This window comes from Arvicanthis niloticus, chromosome 4 (genome assembly GCF_011762505.2).
Source record: "Arvicanthis niloticus isolate mArvNil1 chromosome 4, mArvNil1.pat.X, whole genome shotgun sequence".
NCBI lineage: Eukaryota > Metazoa > Chordata > Mammalia > Rodentia > Muridae > Arvicanthis > Arvicanthis niloticus.
Window position 1 is genome coordinate 6,264,853 of NC_047661.1, and position 27,086 is coordinate 6,291,938.

The 27,086-nt window shown below is 39.8% G+C and overlaps 1 long non-coding RNA gene across 10 annotated transcripts; it reads left to right on the forward strand.

The window, feature by feature from the left end:
• Positions 1–8,361: 8,361 nt before the first annotated feature.
• Positions 8,362–26,644, forward strand: LOC143441945 (uncharacterized). 10 transcript variants are annotated; one of them, XR_013109719.1, is made up of 5 exons: positions 8,362–9,313; positions 23,093–23,359; positions 24,371–24,480; positions 25,933–26,000; positions 26,149–26,514. It is a non-coding gene; the product is annotated as an uncharacterized LOC143441945 (long non-coding RNA). The 10 variants fall into 10 exon arrangements; XR_013109722.1 differs by having other exon boundaries at positions 24,412–24,480; XR_013109724.1 differs by having other exon boundaries at positions 24,419–24,480.
• Positions 26,645–27,086: the final 442 nt, after the last annotated feature.

Consider the following 27,086-nt stretch of genomic DNA (forward strand, 5'->3'; position numbering starts at 1 on the left):
AACTGTTTTACATGATGCTATTTATATTAGTGGACACATACCTATATACAATTATCAATATGCATAGAATGCAGACTACAAAGACTGTAGACCTTATGTGTTGCTAAGTAATAATACATTAACAATACTATCTGATCATGTATAGCAAATGAACCACACTATGGCCTGATATTAATGATAAGAGAACCATGTGCTCACAGAGGACTAGCACATATAGAAATTCTCTGTACTTTCAACTTTCTTTTTCTGAAACCCGAATCTTCTCTAAATTATGAAGTCTAGCCAGTAAAAGAAAAAAAAAAAAAAACCTACAGGTTTTATTAGCTTTGCTGTAATTAAGCCAGGACAAATGCTATGCTTATGTATGGATGTCACTCCCATGAACCTACTGGTTTGTTTCAAGACCTGAATGGACATAACGAGTTCTAGGACAGCCAGAGTTGTATAGTGAGACTCTGTCTCAAAAGAAAAAAATAAAATAACTATAAAAGAACTGTCACAGAAAGAAAAGGCCTGAAGCTGCTCAGCTACAGAACTCTGGTTTCTGCTCATTGTGTTTTTGAGTAGACTGGTGGCCCAGGGTCACTCTGAGTCCATGCATTTAGTTGAGCTAACAAAGACTTCTGTGTAGTCATTCATTATATCCTAGGATTATGACAATTAAATGAGTTTGTATAAGCAAAACATTCAGGCGTCTGAACATATGCACACTCCATAATTGGTAATTTAGTTTTTGTATGGGTAAGTTGAATGGTTTAACGTTTTAGTAATTATATTCTAATATTATGATTGGTGGTAGGATGACTACAGGTAATGGTAATGTGTGACTCATTACAGTACAGCTAGAAGAAAGGCTTGTGAGCAGTTTAAATGCAAAGAGATGATACATGTTTGAGAAGATATGCTTTCCTTGATTTAAGTGTCATATAATATATGGACATATTGAAACATGATATGGTAATCTACAAATATGTGACAATTTATAAGGTAAAGATTAAAATTGTGAGTGAAACTCCAAGTCACATTAGCTAGATACAAATACAGCCTTTGCTCATTAACACTTTGCACATACTACATTTGTTCACCAATATTCTCCAAAGCCCTGCAGTGTGCCAAGCTCTAGGCTGCTAGCTATCGGAATAAAGTCCCAATCAAAACTATGATTCCAGCTTTGGGTACATTCTATGTTCCAGCCTACATTCTCTTGACTTGCCTGCTCCCTGGGCCTTTTTTTCCCCAGGAGCCAGTTTCCTGCTAATTTTTTATTTTACTTCTCCAGGCAATGTTTGGTGTTTGATGTTACCCATTATTTCTGTTGTGTTTTATAAAAAAGAAAGGGAAGAACCAGGAATATGTTTGGTAGAGGCATGGTATGGTGAGGTGGAAGGTGGTGCCTCTGCAGGCCCATGCTGAGACATCCCTTCCCCCTGAGGTACCAGCACACAATGGATGTAGTATAGAATAGAGTTATTTAGGGCATGGGGAGGGGGGTTGAGGAGGGAGTAGGCAGTATAGACAGAGAAAGGCAGAGAGAGAGAGAGAGAGAGAGAGAGAGAGGGAGGGAGAGAGAGAGAGAGAGAGAGAGAGAGAGAGAGAGAGAGAGAGAGGAGGCTGGCACCATGGACAAATGGAGGGGGGATGGAGAATGGAGAGAAGGAATGGAAAGGGAAGAAAGAGGATAAGAAAGTGAGGAGGGGCAAGCAGCTCCTTTTATACTGAATCAGGCATAAACTGTGGGGTAGAGCCTAGAACGAATGGTAACAACTTTCTCACATACTGTTGCATATCACAGGATAGAGAAATTTGGTTTCATATACTGGAGCAACCTAGAGTCACCACAGAAGTTTAGGAGAGTTAAATAAGAAAGGAAAGTGATCACCGGATGTCTTAGTTAAGGTTACTATTGCAGTGATGAAGCACCATGACCAAAAGCAATGTGGGAAGAAAAGGGTTTATTTCACTCGGTTCCATATAACAACAGTTCATCATCACACGCAGCGAGGACAGGAACTCACACAGGGCAGGAACCTGGAGGCAGGAGCTAATGCAGAGGCCATGGAAGGGTGCTGATTATTGATTCGCTCTTCACAGCTTGTTCAGTTGCTTTCTTACAGAACCCAGGACCACCAGGACTAGGGCCTCCTTCATCAGTCACTAATTAAGAAAATGCCCTACTGGCTCCCCACAGCCCTATGTTATGGAGAAAAAATTTTAATTGAGGTTTCCTCCTCTCAGATGATTTTACCATATGCTAAATTCAGACAAAACCATCCAGCCAGTATATATGGTAGATTATTCTTCTCCATCCCTCCCTCTAAGGAACTATTTTGGGTTATGGAATTTCTGTATGGTCCTATATGTCTCTCTAAGTCTCTTCCTGATGGAGTCATACCTTGTGTCTGGTTCTCAGCCTTCCAACCTCTCTCCCATTTTTGCTGTCCTAGATTCTACAACCAAGCAGATATTAGCTATGAAGTTTTGCATTAGACTATTTTCTAAGAAGCTGGAGTAAGCCTTGTTCATATGCCCATGGTGTTACTCATCTCAGTTACCAATCTTCTACTTAACTGTTCTGTGAGGTTGTTCCTGGCCCTTTTCATACCCACACATGTGGCATGCACATGGCATGCATTGGCATACATGCCCATACATGTGGCAGTTTCTTTTAGTTCAGTATTCTCCTGACAATGATTCAATTTAGTTCCATGGTTTATCTGACCCTCCCCTTGATATCTTGTGTTTCCTTTTCCAAACTCTGTTTTTCCCACTTTGCTTTTTCTTTGGGAGAATTAGTTTTTCTTATCATTAGTACTTAGGCTTCAGGTAAGACTAAACTTCCTATGGCACCCAGATCTGAGCCAATGGCAAATTCCATTCACCTAGTCACAGGAACTAGATTGGAGATAGGCTTGTGACCAGATCAGTCCAAACTGCTAGTTTTGAGCTCTATGTAGAACTACTGAGAATGAAACTCTTTTTCTATGCCTAAAAGAGGATGGAAAGTAGGTGAGTTGGAACTCAGAGTTGGACTGAGAACAAAGCCAGATCGGAGGGAGAAAGAGGGGGCACCTGGAGCCAAGGAACCTGTTCAAGTCTCAAAGCTTTGGGTTTCTGAGTGAATAAATGTCATTTGGGGTTCTCTGTTCTGAAGCATACATACATTGATGCTTCTGTCTTTCTCTGAGCTCTGGCATTAATAGCAAAGCCTGGTGTCCAGCACAAATACATAGAAGGCTTCCCTAGAACAGCAATTGCTCAGTCAACCCTTTACCTCCAGCATTGCTGGAAAAGGTATGTGAGTTATTTGGTGGAGCTGCAGCTCAGGTTACTGGCAGTGAAAGCAGACACACTTCACCTCTGCTTCTCAACTAGCCATTGCACGGCCCTGCCTGTCTTGTCTCATCTTGCCTCTTCCTTTTCCCTTTTGACCTGTGTTCCTGTCTGGGTGTGTTGCCAACAGTATGATGCAACTTCTCAAATTCTTCACATTGTCAGGAACTTTTCTGGGCATTCAGGCACATACTTCTTAAGTAGAGCAGGGCAAGTGCAGTTTCTGAGGTCCCATGCTGAGTTATGTGGGGTGGGTACGGGTGAGGGAGGCTCTTGAGGTACTATCCAGTCTCACCATGCCTGCCTCTTGACTTATTGTTTCTCCTTGACTCATGTCCCTGTCTTTCCTAACTCCCCTCCTAATGCAGTTTTACTTCTACATTTTGGCTCCAAACATTCATTTGGTCTTGGATAACATTTCCTCATGCTCCCCTGGCTGTTCAGAGCCTCCACTTTCCTCCAGGTTGCCCCCTGCCCTGCAATGCCAGTTAAAACAGTACATGACTCATGAGTTGTGGGCCAATACAATATGCAGAACCTGGATTACTGAGATCTAGTTAGATCCCTGTGTCCTAATAGTAGGAGATGTTCTGACAGTCCTGTAGTTGAGTGATTGCCTTGAGAACTCTGGGCACTGTTACACGCATAGATGCTCTAAGTCAGTCACTACATATGGCATCTTGATGTAACCAGGGAGTGTGGGAATAAGATATATGAAGCCTTTGCTGGTGTAACATGACATTTACTGGTTTGCAGTAAACTTTTTCATACAAGGAATATATTTAAAAATGATTAAAAAGTATAGAACAGTAAAAAATATAGAACAGTATAGCACAGGTAGGGTGGTTATAACATCACTAGGCGATAAGAATTTTCATGTCCTTTATAAAATATGGTGTCTCTGACTACAGTGTTTCTATGTAGTACATGATAGTTAACAGTATATAACTGTGCAGTTCTATGCTTTTTTCAAAATTTAGTTTTTATTATTCTATTTTATTTATGTTTACATGTATGTATATGTGGTATATGTGCACTTATGTGTGTTTATACATGTGTGTGTGCACTTGTGTGTGCATGGAGATCAGAGGAAAGCATTGTTTGCTTTTCTGTCATTTCCCACTGTGTTCCTTTGAGGCAAGGTCTTTTCCTGACTTGGGGCCTTGAGATTTTTAACTATGTTGCAAGCTGAAAAACCCCAGTGGTCCCTTTGCTTTTGCTTTCTGCAGTTCTGGAGTAACAGATGCCCAGAAGATCATGCCTCGCTTCTATGTGAGTGTTGGAATCCAAACTCTGGCTCCTGTGCTTGAATAGCAAGTGCTTAACCTCTCCTGCCACTGTGCTATATTTTATGTGATGAACAGCCTACTAGGTTTGATTTTCCCGAATTACCACAAATAAGTAAGCAATGCACAAGTACGGGTGGTTATAACAACACTAGGTGATAAGAAATTTTCATCTCCTTTATAAAATATGGTGTCTCCGACTACAGTGTTTCTCTGTAGTGCATGATGTATTGTAAAATAAAGTTGTTTACTCTGATGTGATCCAGGGTCAGCATTATGGAAAAGATGAAAGCACCTTTCCTGCCAGGTATCTAAAACTTCTAGAGCAGTGGTTCTCAACCTGTGGGTAGCAACCCTTTTTGGTAGTCAAATGACCCTTTCACAGGGTCACATAGATATCATGTGTATCAGGTATTTATGTTATGATTCATAACAGAAGCAAAATTTCAGTTATGAAGTAGCAACAAAATAGTTTTGTGATTGGGGGTCACCACAACATAAGGAACTGTATTAAAGAGTCACAGTATTAGGAAGGTTGGGAACATCTGCTCCAGAGAATGTCTATCCTGCTGTGTCCTCAGAGAAACAACCTTAGTTTTATAACACTGAAGACACTGAAGGGTCTGTCTCCTGTTTATTTGACTGAGTGACCAGCATCTGAGTTAGGCAGTAATGCACAAGCTGAAAATATTCCTGTTCATGCAATGGGGCCACTTCTGTCTGACAAGTTAGCCCCGTTCACCCAAGCAATTTCTAGACCTGTGTTATGGCTCATACAGAAGCCACACCCTCAGTCTACAGTTCAGAAACGTCTTAGGCAATCGGATGGTAGAATTCTGGTAGCCCAAACAAGAAAATGTATATCAACACTCGGAAAATAAACTGCCTTTGGCAAGGGTATGGGAAGAAAAACACCAAAGAACAAGGATTAAACACAATTGCAAAACAACAAAACCAAGACGGAGATGAAGGTGGGAACAATGTCACAATCCCCAAAAGATCCCTTATGTGAGGACTTCCTACGGTGTAGCAAGGAAATGAAGAAAATCAGTAGAACTTAAGGTAGAAAGCAATGAATGGCACTGGAGAGTTTGGAGCTAAATCTGTGACAAATGAAGCCACTGAAGTCAGAGAACTTCAGGAGAAGTTTGAAATCCTGAGATCTTTGTTGTGTCTAAGAGTACAGAGAGTGGATTGCGGAAGCCATTTGCAGGGTGGGTGTGGCTGAGTGTGGTCCTGCTGGGCAGGAATGCAGTGTTCTTTCCCTCACCTGGAGGCTGATTCCAGAGTCCACATGAGATGTGAGATACAGAGAAAGCAAGTAAGACTCAGGTTTTTAGCCGAGAGGCTGGCTTTAGCATTGAATGAGTCTGGGAGGGGAAGGGAAGGTCAGAGGTCCTTCTTCCCAGGTCTTCCCCTCCAGCTTTCTCCTTATTTCCTGGTTCTCCTTTAAGGCCTCATGTGAAAAAAACCCACGAAGGTCCCCGCTTCCCTTTCACAACAGCCTAATGGCCCTCAGCAGACAAGTCAGTGCTGTCTCATTCCTATTAGAAAGATGGTTCCAGCCTGCTGTGGTGGTGCATGCCTTTACCCCCGAGCTTGCGAGGCAGGCCTAGGTGTATCTCTGTGCATTTGAGGCCAGCCTGGTCTACATGGTAAGTTTCAGGAGATCCAGAGCTATATATTCAAGCTCTGTCTCAAAACTAAAACTCAAAGGAAGCTGTGTTCCTACACATCTTCTTTCTGATGATCTTTCTTTCCTTCCCCCACATAAGGTTAAGAAACTATCTGTAAGATAAAAGGAAGGAATAAAATTCAAACACTGCCCCCAAACAGGTACTGACAAACAACAATCGTGTGAACCCTCAGAAAGACTGCCCTTCTAGCCATGGTTTGGGATTAACTGCTTTGTGATAAATCATGCTTTAAGTCTGCTTTGCTAAGTCTTGCCCCTGGGCGTGTGGCACTGTTGTTGTAAGGCAGAAACAAGAGAACTACCTGTTTCTGTGTCAACTACAGTGACTTCTAGACAAGAGAGTGCTCCATTGGTAATGGGTTGTGAAGTCAGTATGCACCTTCAGACATCAGGTCTGTGGTGCATGAGACTCAAAGACTGTACCTGCTTTTCTTTATGTTAAGTGGTTGGACTTTTATATCTCCGGGAATACTTCCTGGTCTTGGCAAACTCATCCTCATATCTCTTCCACTCATAGCCCCCAGACCGAGCTGGGAGCCAGTTCCTGCTGCCAAGAGAAGTGAACAGGAAGTGTCTTCATCAGGGCTGTAGGTTACCCACAACATAGAGGTTTCCTCGAAGTGCTGTATTTGGTGTATCTCTGCTTACATTTCATTGACCCCGTCTCTTTCCCTCTAGTGCAGTGTGGGGCCCCATTCTCAGCCCCTTTTTACAGTGTCTACGGGTTGTTTTTTTTTTTTTTTTCTTTTTCTTTTCATCAGCCTGTGAATTTCCCTAACACGGCACTGCTGCCTTGCTTGAAAAGTGGTCTAATCTTTAGCTCCTATGCTTGTGTGGTAGCATACAAGAGATAGCAGGCCCCTAGGGCAGCACAAACCCACAGGACCCACTGCATACTCTTTGCTCTCCCTGTCCTGGGTTCCTGCCTGTCTGTATTTTGAACCACACCCCCACAGCTCCTCTGCTGACTTGTGATGTGTTTATGCAAAAGCTGCTTCTTGTGGTGTGATTGCTTTGCATGCTCAGTTGATGTGGTTATATTTCGTTATATGCTTTATATATTTGGGGACATTTTGGCTGGGTCTCTTGAGTATACAATGGCTAAGTAATACTTCCTCTCTCTAAAATGTTTGACATGATCATGGGACTTGTTTTGCATAAGAAAACATGAACAGAACTGATATTGTTACCACTGAGTGGAGACTTGAAGAACCACTGTGTGCTTTGGCATACTTTCTTTTTTCATCAGAAATCTGATAGAAGCCACATATGAAATTAAAACATTTCAGTAGTTAAACTTCAAAAAAAAAAAAAGACAAAATTAATTTTAACAGTATAGTTTATTCAACCTAATTAAGTAAAAAAATTCAACATATAAGTAATAAGTCATCACTACAGTTTACCCTTTCATGTTAAGTGTAAGATTTAATGTATATTTCACAATTATTTCTCTAGCCAGATGAGCCACTTTTCAATCTCAATAGGTGTATATGGGTAATGACTACAGTTATCTTTGGTATCCATTGATAATCGATTCCAGAAAGGACAGCAGATACAATCTGCAGATGTTCAAGTCCTTCAGAAACCTGTGGCATAGTGTTGGCATGTAATGTATGTCAAGCCACTCTCCTGTATATTTAATCATTTCCAGATGACTTTATAATACCTAACCCAGTTAAATGTAGGGTAAGTAGTTTTTACACTTTATACTGCATTTAAATAATTTGATTTGTACAGGACCTTAATATGTAGCAAAGATTGACCCAAAATTCAGAATCCCCTCAGCCTCTTGAGTATTGGAAGTGTAGGCATACATCACTGTGCCCACATATTTTCTTGTAGTTTGTTTTGGCTTAAAAATTTGTTTTTAGCTGGGGATGGTGGTGCTCACCTTTAGTCCCAGTACTTAGAATGCAGAGGTAGGCAGATCTCTGAGTTTGAGGCCAGCCTGGTTTACATAATGAGTTCCAGGACAGACAGGGAGATGTAGAAAGACTCTGCCCCTGACTCCTCCCTCAACTCCTCCCAAAAACGTTTGAGACAGGAACTTGCTTTGTTATACAAGCAAGCTAGTCCGGAACTCACTGTGGATTCTAGACTGGTCTCAGACTTTCCATCCCCCTGTCCTTGCCTTCTAGACCAGGATAACCGTGCTATAATCCACAGACAGAAAGAAGCTAAGTAACAAGAAGGGCCCAAGGCAGAATGCTTGAATCTCACTTAGAAGGGGAAATAAAATAGACACCAGAAGTGGATGGATGGAAGGAACTGGGTGGGAATGGGGTACAGTAGAAATCAGGTGTGGTGAGGGCAGATGGGGGTGGATGGTGGAGGACTGGGAGGGAGAATGGAAATCAGTGACCAGATGTTGGAAACAAGAGCCTGTGGGGCATTTCACTTTGAAACCATAGCAGCCACCCAGCAGTTCTTCCTTTTTGTGCCATTTGGCTTATTCCAGAGAAATATCTTAGATAATGGCATTATCAAGAACTATGAATACTCTGTAATCTCCATTCTAAGGAACTCAAGCTCTGAAACCAGAGAACAGAGCCTTTGCTCTCGCTTCCAAGTAACCTTTGACAAGATGATTGATCACCAGATGCTGGTTTGGGTTTGGGTTTTAACTGACTTCCTTATTCAGTAGCGTTTTCTCCTTCCATATTAAAAGTTAAATTATATGGTATTATATGGGTGATTTTTATTTTTTCCTACAAACTCTAGCTGTAGTACCTTAGAACTATTTGGGCACGGGGCTTTTAGAGATGTGGTTGAGATTAAATAAGGTTACATGAATGGGTGGGCCCACAAGAGGAAAGTTGGTTTGGTTTTGTTTTTCCTTGAGTACGAGATAATTTATTCTGGAGCAAAAAAAATCTGAGTAACTATGGCTCAGGAACATGGATCTGGATTACCTCAGGTTCTACATTCCTCCATGGAAGGAAGTCCAGGATGCTGAAGTAGAAAAAGAAAAACAAGATCAAGGCAATTGCTAAACACATTGGTGAGTACATCAGAGAAGCAGATCACAGCCAGGCAGAAAGTCCTCCGATGAGATCTAGAGCATTCTTAACCCTTTGAGGGGTGAGTAGGTCTTTTTTAAGTCAATGCAGCATAAAGCTTCTTAATGGGTATATAAGGATGTTTTGTGTGGCACAGAGATGGGTAAGGAATGACTCCCCCCATAAGAGGAAATTAGAACATATAAATATTAGAAATGTACATGTCCACAGTAGAGAGTACACCTAACACAGGTAAAAGAGGCTGCCCTTCGGAGAGATCACACCTGATAAGACCTTGATCTCGGGTTTACATCCTGTAGAACTGAGAAAACAAAGTTTGATTGGCAATAAACAAATAGATAGCATGTGATTTCAAGACTAAGAGAAACCATCATGTCTTTGTGCTGAGTCAGAGGTGAGTCCCTATGGAAAACATAGTCTCTTATTGTGTCCAATATATTCAAGGAAGATAAGTGTGCCGTCTCTGCCCTGAGTATAGGACCTTGACAAGGTTTTTCCCAGAAGATGACTTCTGGAGCTATCATTCTTTTCCTAGTATTAGTGGGGAGATACTGTAAAGCCATGAAAAGAAATCACTGGGGCTAGCTGAGAGATGGTATAGATACTGAAAGAAGCAAATCGGTAGATAAGCAATTAGATATTTTTAGAATCGTTTAAGCCATAAATTTTGGAATCTTGGCTACTGCTAAGTTTCTCACTTCATAACTCCTTTCAATATCATTCCCAGCAGGACCGCAGCACTGTATGAATTATAGTTAGACTCACCAACCTACAGTAGCTATCTCACCACTAGTGTCTAGCATGCCTAACTTCCTCATATCAACAAGACTTGGTCTTCATAACACTGGTTGACCATGCTCTTGCCGTTGAAACCTTTCAAGGTTCTTTATTCCTGCTAAGGTAAAAATGAAGCTCCTAAAAGACGGTATGGAAGATCCTTTGTGACCAGACTGCTGTTTTACTTCATAGAATCATTCCAGAAGATTAAAGTATGTTAAGTTTCTTGCTTGTAGCATAATATACTTACACTTTTTTTTATTAGATATTTTATTTACACTTCAGATGCCATCCCCTTTCCCCATTCCCCCCCCCTTAGAAAACCCCTATCCCATGCCCCCTTTTCCTTTTTGCATTTATACATTTTTTTAAATAATGTTAATCATAAGCGTTATAAGTTTGGAATTGTTCAATCAGAGGTGTAACCCACTGACCAACCTAGATATAACAACTATCTTTGACTGGTGGAGATACATGAATATCTGCCTCCCTGTCTCCCCCCTCTTTCTCTCTTTCATCACCTAGCTTCTCCTATCCTTCTTCTCCTCCTCTTCTTACTCCTTTTCTTCCTCTCAGTACTCCTCCTACCTTAGCTCCTCCTACACATCACCCTTCCTGTTAAAATAAAACTTTTCTCTCAAAATACAATTAGAGCATAATTATGCCAATTTGTACCAGTGAGGTACAAGATAGTCTTAATACCCAGTCCATCATTTTGTTGACTAACCAGCACCTCTGTCATCTATCCTAACTAAAACATTTAGTTCTGAACCTGGCTTTAGGATGAATGTCAGCTGACAACCATCCACTCAAATCTTTTCTCTTACGGTAAATAGCTATAAGTTTTCAACCCCGTCAGAAATCCAGAATGACTGAGTTAACTATAATTGTGGGAAGCACAAAGCATAGCTTCTAAAACTTAGCCAATTTATAGAGACCTCTGAACACCTGAAAAGCCCCTATACTACCGAACGTTGGAGCATCAAATCTTCAGCCTTCTGGCCCAGAATCATCTGACAGACCTTGGTGATGCAGGATTATTAAGGACTGATTACTCTGTCTAGGCAGATATAATCAGTCGACTATTCTGCATGTGTGTCCTTTTCTGGACAGTAATTTGTCTGTAGATGGAGAGAGGCAATTCTTGCCTAGTGGCTGTTACCACACAACTGGAGTAACTCCAAGGATGCTCAATTTCTTCTTAGAATCCACGACAGGAAGCTGTCAGGAGCAGACAGGTCTCTAATCAATATGAACATTAATATATAAATATTTGTAGCATCAGTTCTATGGACTTCTGATGTTTTGAAAACCAACTATCCATGTAAGGTAACCTGGACTGTTTTCTGTTAACTCCTGTCAGCTATTTCTAAGTAAAATATGGAAAGCACCCTAACAATAAACTCAAAAATAAGAATTTGCTATAGTCCCTTAACTCATAGGTTAACTGTTCCAAATAAGTTAAAAAAGTTAAAAAAGGGCTGGGTCTAGGCCCTGTATTCCTAAAGGTGTTATACAGGCACAATGCCCATGAGCGTATCAATATTCATCTCACTTTTATATTAATAAGGAGCTTGTACCAATGAAAACCTTAAATTTGAGATCAAAGTAAATTTTGTACCATTTAAGAATTTATAACTTCATCTTGATAATAATTATACAGATTTCTACCAGTAGGTTATGGCTATGCAGTAAGTCCTAGCTAATCCCCCCTGTTCCAACAAAACCACTACTTTTCCCTAGAAAGACAGACCATTATTAACCACATTAGTCCCCAAGCTCAGGGAATAGGGGCGCTGACTCTTCTTTAACTTCTTCAAGCTGATTAAAAGCGTTGAGATTTTAGAAGAGGGGTGGGGGGGAGAGTAAGTTGATAAGCCTCTGATGCTGTGTCTTCACTGAATCCAGATGGAATTCCAGGACATCAGAGGTTTGGGCAGGTCTGCTCAGTATGCTTGATGAGTAGATACACCAAGGCTGTGTATTCTGCAATATACAATTCTCAGAACAAGTTTTAGTATCAAGAAAAAAAAAATTTCCCACCCCCAGGGGCCTGACATTTTTTTTTAAAGATGTTGGTTCTGAACACTTCCCCCTCCCCCCCCTTCTTAAAATTGGTTGTAGTATTTACATTTCAGATTTTATCCCCTTAGCCTACTTCCTCCCACCACCCAGAAACCTATCCCATCCCCCTCCTTATGCTTCTATGAGGCAGTGACCACACCTACCCCCCTCACTATCCCCTCCCGGCCCTCACATCCCCCCCCCCCCACTGTGTGTTCATTCATTCATTTTTCATTCATTTTTTTTATGGGACCAAGAAACTCCTTTCCCACCTATGTCCGACGGGGCCATCCTCCCCTACATATACCCCCTGGAGTCTTGGGTCCCTCCCTATGTGTTCCCAGGCTGGTGGTTTAGACCCTGGGGGGGCTCTGGTTGTTTGGTATTGTTGCTTTCCACCTGGGGTCAATAACCCTTTCTGCTCCTTCAGTCCTCTCACTAAGTTCTCCATTGGGAAACCCCTGATCATATCAGTGGTTAATTGTGAACATTGTCCTCTGAGTGTTTTAGTCTTTGGCTGACCTCTAAGGAGACAGCTATATCATGTTCCTCACATTATGCACTTCCAGCCATCCACAACAGTGTTTAGCTTAGGTGGCTGTACATGGGGTGAATACCCAGGTGGAAAGGTCTCCTGATGGCCCCTCCTTCAGTTTCTGTTCCATGTTTTGTTTCCCTATTTGCTCCCTTGAGCATTTTTATTTCTCGTTCTAAGTAGAACTGAGGCATCCCCTCTTGGTCTTCCTTCTTCATGAGCTTCATGTGGTCTCTGGGTTGAGTCTTCGATAATCCAAGCTTTTGGACTAACATCCGTGGAGATATGTTTGTGTAACTATCTTCTTTTGGGGTTTTTGGAAGATTACTTTCTTGCTTTTTCTAGGTTGTAGTTTCCCTCCTTGTGTTGGAGTTTTCCACCAAATATTCTTTGAAGTGCTGGATTTGTGTTGAGATACTGTGTAAATTTGGATTTGTCATGGAATATTTTGGTTTCTCCATCAATAATGATTGATAGTTTTGCTGGGTATAGTAGTCTGGGCTGACATTTGTGTTCTCTTAGGGTCTGTTTGATATCGGTCCAGGATCTTCTGGCTTTTATGGTCTCTGGTGAGAAGTCTGGTGCAATTCTTATAGGTCTGCCTTTATATGTTACTTTGCCTTTTTCCATTACTGCTTTTAGTATTTTTTCTTTGTTTTGTACATTTGATGTTTTGACTATTATATGGCGGGAAGTATTTCTTTTCTGGTCTAAACTATTTGGAGTTCTGTAAGCTTCTTGTATATTTATGGACATCTCTTTCTTTAGGTTAGGGAAGTTTTCCTCTATAATTTTGTTGAGGATATTTACTTGTCCTTTTAGTTGGGAGTCTTCCCCCTCATCTATACCTATTATCCTTAGGTTTGGCCTTCTCATTGTGTCTTGGATTTCTTGTATATTTTGGGTTAGTAGTTTTTTGTATTTTGCATTTTCTTTGACAGTTGTGTCAATGTTTTCCATGGTATCTTCTGCACATGAGATTCTCTCTTCCATCTCTTGTATTCTGTTGGTGATACTTGTGTCTATGACTCCTAATCTTTTTTTTAGGTTTTCTATCTCCAGGGTATTGTCCCTTTGTGATTTCTTTATTGTTTCTACTTCCATTTTTAGATCCTGCATGGTTCTGTTTAATTCCTTTTCCCGTTTGGTTGCATTTTCTTGAAATTCCTTAAGGGATTTTTGTGTTTCCTCTTTAAGGGTTTCTATCTGTCTACCAGTGCTCTCCTTAAGTTCTTTGAGAGTGTTATTTATGTCTTTCTTAAAGCCCTCTATCATCATCATGAGAAGTGATTTTCATTCTGATTCCTGCTTTTCTGGTGTGATGGGGTGTTCAGGGCTTGCTCTGATGGGGGAGCTGGGTTCTGATGATGCCATGTAACTTTGGTTTCTGTTGCTTACATTCTTGCTCTTGCCTTTTGCCATCTGGTTAACTCTAGTGCTGCCTGTACTTGCTGTCTCTGACTGAAGCCTGTCTTTCTAGTTATCTAGCTTGTGTCTGATCTCCTAGGGGTCCAAATGTCTCTGTGATCTTTTCCAGCTGCACTGATTACAGTGGTACCTCTAGGATGTCTCAGGATATGGTGCCTCCAAGGTAGTAGTCCAGCTAGGTGTCTGCTGTTCTGGGTGCAGTGTCTCCTCTAGAATATCTTAGGATATGTTGTCTGAAGCTCTGAGTTCATTTGTTCCTCTGTGGCTCTGGATTGAGTGGACCTTCCAGTATGTCTCAGGTGGAATCCGGGGTCCACACAACAGCAGACCTGGCAGAGGTCTGATCTAGGCCTCAGATCTGAGAGCTAGTTTCTAAGACACTGTCCAAGTTAGAGTGCCTGGGTTCCCTGCTTCCTCTGGGTTCTTGGAGGTTGGGGACAGAGCTGCTACAGAAGATCTGCTTAGTGCTCTGGCCCAGATCGGAAGGAACCAGTGTTCCTGGCCAGGAGTAACTTCCTGGGTCCTATTGGTTCCCAGTTACTCCCTGTTTAGGGCGGGCCCTGCTGTCTGCTTACCTAGGACACTGCCTGAGTTCGAGTGCCTGGGATCCCTGCTTCCTCTGGGTTCTTGGATGTTGGGGGCAGAGCTGCCAGATCTGCTCAGTGCTCTGGCCCAGACCGGATACTTACACTTTTTAATCTACTCTTTATAGTTCCCCATGTTGTGGTGACCTCCAACCATAAAATTTTCATTGAGGTAATTTTGTTATGGTTATGAATAGTAATGCAAGTGTCTGTCTTTTTCAATTGTCTTAGTCAACCCCTGTGAAAGGGTTCTTTGACCCCAGAGAGGTCTCAACCCACAGGTTGGAAACTGCTGCTCTGCTGTGTAGACTACTAGGAAGATTAGATGTTCTTCTCTAGAACAAATTTATCCTTCACAGCTATTGCTAAGCACTTGGGTTGTTTCCACTTCCTAGCTATTATAAATAGATCAACACTGAACAGTGGCTAAGCAAGTATCTGTGGCGTAGGATGTAGAGCCCACTGGGCTGGACATAAGCTAAGGCATGGTTTAGCTGGGTCATCTAGTAGATCTATTTTTAGACTTTGGAGAGCTCTCCACACTGATTTCCAGGGTGGCTGCTCCAGTTTGCAATCTCACCAATAATAAATGAGGACTTATTTCTCTCCATATTCTCCATCATTTGTTACCAATTGTTTTCTTGATTGTAATGATTCTGACTAGGGTAGGATGAAATCTCAGTGTAATTTTAATTTGCATTTCCCAAATTGCTAAGGATGTTAAACACTTTCTAAGATCATTTATAGCCATCTTAATATTTTAAAAAATATGTTTATTTTTAATTGTACATAGGTGTGTATCTTAGTTTGGATTTGTATTGCTATGCTGACATACCATCATCAAAAGCAATGTGGTGAGGAAAGAGTTTATTTTACTCATAATTCCTTATAGCAGTTCATCATCTCAAGCAATGAGGGCAGGAACATATTACAAGAAACCTGGAGGCAGAGTCTGATGCAGAGACTATGAAGAGATGCTGTTTACTGGCTTACTTCTCATTGCTTTCTCAGGCTGCTTTCTTATAGAACCCAGGCCCACCAACCCAGGGGTGGCACTACCCACAATGCTCCGGACCCTTCCACATCAATTAATTGAGGCTCTCTCCTCCCAGATAACTTTAACTTGTATCAAGTTGACATATGACATAACACAAGTCAACACAGTCTCTCCGTCTCCCTTTCTGTCTCTCTCTCCCTCTCCTCCTCCCCCTTTCCCTCCCTTCTCTCCCCCTCTCCAGGTCTTCCACTCTCCCTCTCCATCTCCTCCCTGTCCCCCTCTCCCCCTCTCCCCTTCTCCCTTTCCCTCTTCGTGTGTGTGTGTGTGTGTGTGTGTGTGTGTGTGTGTGTGTGTACTGGTGGGTATGTGCATATAAGTTCAAATGCCTGCAGACACCCCAGAACTGGAGATGCAGGTGGTTTTGAGCCACCTGTTGCAGGTGTTGGGAACTGAACATGGGTCCTTTAGAAGAGCATCAGGTGCTCTTAACCACAAAGCCCTATCTCCAGCCCCTTTTATTTCTTCTTTTGAGAACTCTTTATTCATATTCATAGCCTGTTTTGAATTAGGTCACTTGTTTTCTTACTCTTTGTTTTTTAGTTCTTTGCATATTCTGGGTGTTGTTAATCCTTTGGTAGATGGATAGCTGCGGAGCTCTCTCCCATTCTGTGAGCTTCCTCTTTACTTGCTTGTTACCTTTGTTATACTGAAGGCTTAGTTTTATGAGGCCCTCAATTGCTGGCCTTAATTCCTGAGTAAACGTATTCTTGTCAGATGGCCTTTCATACACTTACGTTTTGTAGGGTACTGCCTCTGTTTTCTTTAGGCAGTTTTAACATTTCAGGTTTCACATTGAGGAGAAGGGTACAAAGGTGGATAGCTTTGTTTCATTCTTGATTTTAATGGGATTGATTTGTTCTCTTCAGTACTGCTCTCTATAGGACTTATATAATGAAGGCAGGTTGGATTTTACCCGAGACTTTTCCTGAATCTATTGAGATGATCATGTGATTTTTTGTCTTGACGTCCATTGATATGATTTATTATCTTTATTGACTTACACATGTTGAGCCATTCCTGCATCTGTGGCATAAAGTCAACTTGATGACAGCGGGTAATCATTTTGATGTATATTTGTAATTAAGTTACAAGTATTGTATTGAGAATTTTTGTATCTATGTCTATCATGAATATTAGCCTGAAGTTCTCTTTGTTGGTGGTGTATCCTTATGTGCTGTGGGTATAAGAAGAATGCCATCTTTATAGAAAAAGTTTGAAAGCATCTTTTCTATTTCTTCTTTTAAAAAAATAATTTAAGAAATATTGGCTGTAGATTTTTTTTGAAAAGTCGGATAGAATTCTGCTATGAATCCATCTGGATATGGGATTTTATTACTGTTTCTTTCTCTCCATTTGTTAGTAGTCTGTTTAAGCTGTGATCTCTCTTCGCTTTAACTTTAGTAGCTTGAATGGATCTAGACATTCATCCATTTCTTTCAGGTTTATAGTGAAATACAGGTTTTAAAGACTATCTTATACTTATTTGTTTGTTTTTATGTTTTCCTATCTATCTCTAATTCTGTTAATTTGGCTTATCTTTTTCTTTTGGTTAATTGGGCTAAGGGTCTGTTAATCTTATCTCAAAGAACTAGCTCTTATATTTGTTAATTTTTTTGCATTGTTTTCATTGTTGTTTCTGTTTCTTTAATTGCTGCTCAGATTTCTAATGTTTCTTGCTATCTACTGGATTTGTGTTGAGCTTGTTCCTGTTTTTTCCAAATTCTTAAATAACATTATTGAGTCATTTGTTTGTTACCTTTCTGGTTTTTTAATATAAGCACTTAGAGTTATTCATTTCCTTTTATAACTTTTAATGTGTCCCAGAAGTTTTGTTGCATTGTCATTTTCATTTAATTCATGGAAAATTTTAATTTTATTATTGATTACATTTTTTAGCCATTCATCATTTAGTAATGTGCTATTTAGTCTTCATAAGTTTGTGTTATTACTAGAGACTCTTCTGCTGTTGATTTTAGGCTTTATTGTTTTGTGACCATCAATGATGCATGGAATTATTTTATTTTTCTTACTTTGTAAAGATTTGTTTTGTGTCCCAATATGTGGTCAGTTTTAAAGATGCTTCCATGAGCTGCTGCATGTTTGGATGGTATATTATTTAGATATCTTTTAGGTCCATCTGATGCATGATGTCATTTGATTCTGATATTTTGGGGGTCTGGTTAACTTGTCTAATGGAGAAGGTATGGTATTAAAAACCACCTGCTATTACTATGTTGAGATCATCCATCTTCAATTCCAGTAGAACAGGTCTTATGAAATCTATTTTGCCAGAATTTGTTGCATACGTTCAGGATGGCAATATCTCTTGGTTAACTGGTCCCCTGATTAGAATAAATAGTCCTTTATCTTTTATTTATTTCAGTTTGAAGTTTATTTTATTGGCTATTAGGATAGTGACACTTGCCTACTCCCTGGTCCCATTTGCTTGAAATGCTTTTTAACATTCTTTCAATTTAAAGTGGTGCCTGTCTTCAAAGCTAATTTTAATCTCTTACAGACAGACTAATTTTGTTTCTTATCTATTCAGTCACCTGTGTCTTTTGAGTAGGGAGCTGGGACCATTAGTAAAATTATTATTTATAAAAATATCATTGAAAAATGTGTGTTGGTTGTCATCATTTATTGTACATGCTTTGTATTTCAGTGACTATGGCTTCATTTGTTTTCTTTCTCTTAGCTGCCAGTATTCTCCTTTGTTTCTCTCTCTCTCTCTCTCTCTCTCTCTCTCTCTCTCTCTTTCTTTCTTTCTAATTTTTTTTTTTTGGCTTCCAGTATTCTCTGGAGAGCTGGTTTTGTGGACACAAATTCAGTTGGCCTGTTTGGAAAAAAATTCTTTCTCAGTCGACCGTGGCAGATTGTTTTGCTGGGTTCAGTCATCTAACTTGAAGTACACTGGTCTAGGTTTTTCTGGCTTTTAAACTTTCCATTGAGAAATCAGTTATTATTTTGATGGGTTTTCCTTTATATATTTTTTTCTCTTGCAGCTTTTGGTATTCTTCCTTCATTCTGTATATTTAGTGTTTTAACTATAATATGCTATAGGGAGTGCCTTTTATGATTACTTAGTTTTCTTGATTTGTATGCTTCTTGAATTTCTATGGGTATATCTTACCTTAATTTGAGGGAAGTTTTCTTCTTTGATCTTGTTGAAGATCTGGTATAAGACCTGGGATTTTTTTCTCTGTTGTCTATGCCTATAATTCAAAAGTTTGTTCTTTTTATGGTATCCCTCCATGCTTACATATTTCCTTTCTGTACTTTTAATTTTTTTATATATATTTTTTTGCTTATGTAATTGAATTCCTATACCTTGTCTTCAAGTCTTGATACTCTGTCTTCTACTTGATCCATTCTATTTGTAAAGTTTCCTCCTGAGTTTTGCAGTTTGGTTATTGAGCTTTTCAATTATATATTAATTTCAGCTTGAGTTCTCTTAAATATCTCTGTCTCTTTGCTGAATTCAGTTTTATTTTTCCCTGATTTTAGTGAAAATTGATTTTTTTCTCTCATAAAATATATCCTGATTAAATTTACCCTCTCTTTAGTCCTCTCAAATCCTTCCCAGCTCCTCTCCCATTTAGATCCACTCCCTTTCTGTCTCTCATTATAAAAGAATGCACTTCCAAGGACTTATATTAAAGTGTAAAAAATAAAATATAATAAGATAAAACAAAAATCATCTCATTAAATCTAGAAAGTAAAGCAGTGACCACTGGGAAGAAGGAACTGGTAAACTCCTGGAGAGCATGGTTTGTAGAGTCTTAACAAATATTTCTTGAACAAGTGGTAGTGAACAGAGAAGTGTGTTCCTGAGGTAGCAGAGTCAGCTCTAATAACACAGTCCAGATGCCTAAGCATTACAGGGGTGTTTGTATACCAACAGTGGGACATAATTTTCAGATCCTCATTTATTTTTATCAGTAAGCCTCTAGATTCTGATTGTATCAGTCAGCTCTGTCTTGCCTTCATATTGGAGAGCAGTCCCCAGCATCTGACCTTTGCCATCACTTGCCATCATGTGATGGAGGGAGCTAGTTATGTGGTAACTGTGCTAATGGTACTGATTATGCAACGTGTCTGATTGTGCAACCATGTCTAAGGCCTTAGTGGACCTTGACACAGTTGATATTTACTGTGCATCTCTGGACTAAGATATGTAATAACAGACAGTTGTTAGGTAATCTTTTATTAAATGCCAAGATTCATGAAAATTTATGAAGCTATGTTCTCCGGAAGCCACCCCACTGTGTTGTTTCTTGACTTTGGACCCCTGGAAGCTCTACTGTACCTTTATGCAACCTCTGAACAGAGTGAATTGGTTTATAAGTGAAGAATGGATTTCAGTTAGATCAATAACAAACTCTTTAATTCTAAGCCATACTTAATTGAACAGAGATTATCACCTGACTGAAAACTGGCAAATAAAATCCCACACTGTCTATACTGATAAATAGAAAGGTTGAAAGTTACGAGATGAAAGGCCTTGAGAACTTCTTGGAAAATTTCAGTTAGCTATACACAGCTGCTATTAAGTCAGCTAGAAAGAAAACCCCTGAGGTAGGCATAATCTTATTGGTCCATAATGGTTTCGTTCACATCATGTCCCTTCAGGATGATTCCAGTATAAATGTATCCATGAACCGTGAATGCCACAAGTACCAAAGCCCACTGTATGGACAGATAAAAAGACAATCAGAGACAGAAAGTGACACATTCCTTAGTGAAAGGTAATAGAATTGGGCCTTAAATTGTCTGGGAAAATATTCCAAATCCATTTACTTGCTAATATCCAAAAAGTAGACTTGTATGTTGAATGTTAGGCCTGAAAAAAAAATATATGTAATATTATACAGACTAGGCAGGTTATATTTAGAAATATATGTATAATATATATGTATGTATATAACAACAATCAATGGAAAAAGGAGCCATGAATTTGCATGAATTTGAAAGACAGCAAGGAAGGGCATATGGGAGGGTTTCAAGGGAGGACAAGGAAGGGAGAAATGGTGTAATTATGTTATAATCTCAAAAATAAAAGAAATGTCAAATAACACATTGGAAGTGACTTCTTGCTAATTATACCCATAAGTCAGATCATCTACCAGCCCTCATTATAGAAGCTTCTACTGGCAGTAGATAGCAGTTAACTTTGAGCCCCTCAAGGTCAGGGTACAGAGAACCTAACTAAGTACTGTGACTAAGTACAGTTTGAGTACTGTGGGGTACTCAAACCTAACTACGGCATTCATTGAATCATAACCCTCACCCCAGAGCTCAGGAATCTTTGCAGAAGAGATTATAAAAGTCAAAGGTGGTACTTAACCTTCAAGAAACCCTTTTCCAGACACAACTGGGCAGATGCGCTTGAAAACTCACAGTGATTGTGACAGCATTCACAAGAGTGGTGCAAGTTCCAGCCAGCCAGAGGTCCTGGTGCATGGGGTAGGAGTGGGGCAGTGGGAGAAGTGCAGGTTGGTGGGGGGCAGCATGTAATTCCATCGTGGGTGGGGGACAGCATGTTGTCCCATCAGTAGCCAAGGAGCTGTTAGCACTTGATATTTGTTGGGAGAGAAGAGAGTCAGTCTTTTTTTTTTTGTTGTTGTTGTTGTTGTTGTGAACTCTGGTAGGTTAGCCATAGGCAAGGCAGGTCCTAGTCCCAAGACTATCTGGACAGCACAAAATAGACTTAATGGGACAAGAAAAGGAGGAGAAAAGGAGGAATAGGAAACCTCAGAGATACGGGATGCTGTGGGAAGTTAAGAGCATAGTAAGAAAAGGTGTTGAGATGGGTAAATGTATTCAAATTACATTTAATGAAATTCTTAAAAAATGCTAAAAAACATTTTTATTAATTAATTATCTTATTTATTTAACATCCCAAATGTTGCCCTCCCTCCCTGTTCCCCCTCCCAGAGGTCTTCACCTCATCCCTTTCCCCTTTATCACTGAGAGTGGCCCCCCATCCCTGCATTCCTCTTCCCTGGAGCATCAAGTCTCTACAGGATTAGGCATATCCTCTGAGGCCAGACAAGGCAGTCCTCGATTACATATGTGCCTGGGGTCACAGACCAGTCCATGTACACTATTCATTTGGTGGTTCTGTCTCTGGGAGCTCTGATGGGTCTGGATTAGTTGATACTCTTGGTCTTACTACAGGGTTACCATCCCTTTCAGCTCCTTTGATCCTTCCCCTAACTCTTCCACAATGGTCCCCAACATCTGTTCAATGTTTGGCTGTGAGTATCTGCATCTGTCTGAGTCAGCTGCTGGTAGGGAAATCCTCTCAGAGGACAGCCATGCTAGGCTCCTGTCTGCAAGTACAACATGGCATTAGTAATAGTGTCAGGGTTTCGTGCCCGCCTATGGGATGGATTCCAAGTTGGGATGATCACTGGTCAGCCTTTCCTTCAGTCTCTGCTCCATATTTGTTCTTGAATTTAGACAGGAGCAATTTTGGGTTGAAAGTTTTGTAGGTGAGTTAGTGTCCCCATCCACTCACTGAGGTTCCTCCTGTCTGACTACTGGAGGTGGTCTCTTCAGGTTTTATATCTCTACTGTTGGGCATTTTGGCTAAGCTTACCCACCCACATTGAGTCCTGGGAGCCTCCCCCATCCAAGGTCTCTGGGACTTTTTAAAGGTTCGCCCTACCCTCCACCCCGGCAGCTACATATTCCCATTCATTCTCCTGACCCTCTGGGCCTCTCTCCTGTCTCCCCTCCCATACCTGATCCTGTCCACCTTTTCCCTTCCCCCTCTCCTCTCCCACCCAGGTCCCTCCTGCTCTGCTTTCCATGATTATATAAACCATTTTAAAACGTATCAGAAAGTAACACTGCTGAATTTTTTTCTAAGATTAATTTTATACTGGAAAAATATTTATAGAAAGTTAAACTTTTCCCATGGATAAATGGGATAAATTAATTTCATATTCTAGATTTTCTTTTTTAAGTGTTTAATTTTATACATTATCTGAAATTAACATTATAATGGCATACAAGTCTAAATTGTTTTCCCATTGGCTACCCAATAGTCTCATTTATTTCATGGAATATTTATAAAACTATAAAGTATGGGTCTAATTTTTGCATCACAATTCATGATATAAATACAGTCACTAGAGAAATTAGCTCTTTTTTTGCTACCAAGGTTGAGCTAGTTTCTTGCTCAGTGGCAAGGAAACACAACAATGTTTTCTTTGAATTAATTATTTAATCACAAGCACTTGCTCTTATAGTTATGGAAACTATTAGTTGTACAACGTCTGAACCTGTCTGACCTTTTGACTTCCAGCCAATAGAATATAGTAGAAGTGATGATGTCTTCATTTTGAGTCTCTGCCTCAAGAGTCTGGTGTGTTTGTGAAGACGTGACTCATCCCTGCTGGCCTCACAGCCGACCACAGACTTGAGCAGCCCCGCTGACATCAGCCCAGCCCAGCCCAGCCCAGCCCAGCCCAGCCCAGCCCAGCCCAGCCCAGCCCAGCCCAGAAATCCCCGCCCAGTTGGCCCGAGGCTATACTACCAACCTAGAGAATCCTGCTCTAGAAAATAGCTCATGGTACAGTGTTTTGAAATGGTTTGTTAAACAATAGTTACTGTTACAGAGGCCATTTTTTTTTATTTGTTGCCAACCAAAAGCAAATTAAGAAATATTGGTTGTTTTGTCCAGTTGTAGAGAATGATGTTTTTTCAATATACTTTATAATTCTGAGAATGAAACCAATAAAATAACATATTACTTTTCTCTGTGAAAAAAATACTATGGGAACACATAATATTTTTGTGGTATTCTTATTATAAATTTAAATTCTCAATTCAATTATGAGACAATAGATGAATTCAAGGCCTGAAAATAGCTCAGTGGTCGAGTCACTTGCTGCTAAGCCAGATAACTCAAATTCAATACCTGGGTTCCAATGGACTGACTTCTGTAAGTTGTCCTCTGACCTCCAAATGGAAGCTGTAGTGGGAGACACACACACACACGCACACACACTCACAGACACACCACAATAAATAAATGTAATAAAATTTAGAAAATAAATAAATTCAAATTGAAGGACTTTTTTTTTGAAGGACATTCTTTAATTAAGTTAAGTCTGGGTTATAAAGACAGTGGGGGAGAAGAGCAAGAACCAAACCAAGGACATGTGATAGCAAAATGCAGCACAGGTCTCCAGACTGGAACCTTTTAGTATAAAGAATATTTTGGGGATACTGGACAAATATGGCCAGCGTTCATGACTAATAGCAGTAGGACATTTGTGGTTTTATTGTGTTTATGTAAGAAATATTCTTGTATAAACAAGGAATTATGTGTTCAAGTGTTTGGCAGTTTTATGGACTCATGGCTTTTTTTTCAATAGTTCAATTAAGAAAAGTTAAAAATAAATACAAAATTTAAAAACAATAAATGTTGATTAACCAGGGTAGTTATGGTCCCATAAGATGATGATGATGATGATAATAATAATACAGTTCTTCTTTACTTCAGTAATTTGTTTGTGATTATCAGATTTACTGACCATAAATAGCCTAGAGTCTTATTTCCTATTATTTTCCCACTTAGGTTTATTTATCTTATTGGTATTGTTTTGCCTTATTTTTGAGGGGACAGTGACCCACACTATGGGCCAGACTGGTACAAACAAGTCACCCTTATGGGTGCTGGGATTACAGGTAGGAGCCCAGCTTTCTTCATTGTTTAAAAGGTGTAAGAAAAATTCTAATAGGCATGTGAGACTGAAGCACTTAGCCAGCTTTCTCAACCTGGAACCAAACACAGTAAAATGCCTACATATCAAAAATCTCCTATGTCCGTAGGTAGATAGATAGTATATAAAATGTTTAAGCATCATGCTTTGATGACCAAACATGCAATATGGTAATCAGTAATTGTTCATTTGCATGTAGCAGGTCAGATACAACTGGTTTTGTTGACACTGTTTATTTTGGAATAATCTGCATATGACAAGTATGACCTTCTGCTAATGTTATCTGATTCAAGACTTATTCATTATTCTTTATAACTAATGCCTCATCTTAGATGCATTTTAAGTGTGTTATTGAGTTTTAAAGGAAAATTCTAAAACTCTTTTATAGGAGAAATGACAAGATAATTATACTGAAAAAAGTATGTTGTGTGGTAAAATCCAGGAGATAGTCTAATAAATGTAAATGGAGACATGTGGATTGTGCCTTTATACTGCAGTTGTACAAAGCTATAATCATTTTAACTATTAAGTCTTTATAAATAGATAACTTAGTAAGATGTTGTGTTATCTGTATTATGTAATGTCACAGTTATTTATTTATTCAGCAAACCAATAAGATTATTCACCAGTAACTAGGATAACTGTTTGGATCCATATACCATTTATGGATAATAATTTTAGATAACTTACAAATTTAAACATTTTAAAAAAGAAAATCCAGAAGAAAGAAGATTGCTTTTTTTTTTTTTTTTAATTTATGGAAAAGTTTCTTCAGGTTAGAAGAACAAGTCAATAAGGAGCAAACATACAGATAGGTATAGACACAGTAAAAACATACACTTCTGTGTGAGTAACTGCACAACATAAAGGAAATATGAAAGAAAGTGATAGGTCATGAGTTCCTACATAACAAGATGAAAAATAATGAGAGGCGTGGTGTGTTTATAAGAGATGAGAAGAAACAAAAGAAGACGTATAAACAGTGAGCCAGTCGTCAGGGACATTAGCTAGTGGCCAGAGAGATGAAAATCGTAGGTCTCAGCAGTCAAAGGTGTCTGCTAAGTTGAAAATGTCATGAGAAATATCATAATACTCGGTGGCGATGAAAGTGTCATGGACTAGCCAAATGCCCTATATGAGTGTCCCTGTGAGGCACATTTGCATACTGAACCATAAAAATGGATATGTTTTGGGATTAACTAGTCCTCCAATGCGAAGGTGATCATTACAAAAGAGTTTATAATAGCAGAAGCAGTATCTGTGTTGTATCAGGATGAAAGCATAAACTAAATACTATGGCCAAGCAAGCTCTAACAATAACACTTTATGTAGTAGTAGACATGTTAAAATGGGGTCACATGTGAACAAAGGGGAGGGTAGAAGTCTCAACATCATTGCAGGCCTTGTGTAATTACAGGTCATAGTCACAAAAGACCCAATGTGAACAGACAAACCAGGAGATTACTCATCAGGATGTTAACAGATGTAAGTGCTAAGAAATGAGAGATTCTTTAAACAATGTTTTCCCTACTTCCCCAAATTAAAAAAATATATTGACATTATGATTTTAAAAAAAAAAAGTCAAGAGGAGAGATGATGCTTGGAGTTGACTGAAAGTGTTTTCTATACAAAGATTTAGTAAATGTCACCTGAAGTTCATGAAGTGATCATACACTTGTGAATGGGTACGAATTCCAAAAGCACAGCTGGATGATTGTAGACCACAAGAAGAAGCCAGGACCCTGCTGAGAGCTGACAATGCCACCACAGATGGAAGCCACATGCCAACCTGCAAGAGGAGATTTTCCATGCGGTCATAGCTGTAAAACACTGTGAGGCTTTACAAACTCACCCAATGCTTGCTGGTCATGAAACCAGCCTAGTTTATCTTCGACACATGTATGAGTTTGTTTTACTGACCTTTCTTACAACTAAGTTCATGGTGTTTATTCCATTATAGAATTGCTAATTGGAAAGGAAATAAACCAAACAAACAGAATATCTAGCAGTTCTGCTATCTGCTGTGTTTTGTTGTTGTTGTTTTGATTGATTGATTGATTCTTCTCTCATATACTACACCCAGACCACTGTTTCCTTTCCTTTTTTCCCCCCAGTCTTTCCCTGTTGCCTGTGCCCTGGACTACTTGATGCCTGCTCTACCTGCCCTTGAGGGTTGGAGGTGAGGTGGTGAGGAGCAGGTGAGAAACACCACACAAGCTCATCTGAACACTGCTGCAAGCTCCTTTAATACCCCCTACACATGCCCCCATTGGTCCCAATAAAGCATCTCTTCTAAACATCAGTTCCCAATTGGCTGGCATTGCCTGCAACAGCAATCCTTGGTCTCTCAGGCAGTCCTCAATTATTAGGTCTTCCTGTAGGAGACGCTTTTGCAGCTAAGCAGCCCTGAGCATTTACATAAAGGTGGCCCCTCTGTTCCTGCTACACCTCCCCTTCCCCCCAGATCCATTTCTCTTCTACTTCCTTCAGAACAGAGCAGGTCTCCTAGGGATATCAACCAAACAGTAAGACTAAGGACCTTTCTTCATAATCAAGGCTGGACGAGGCATC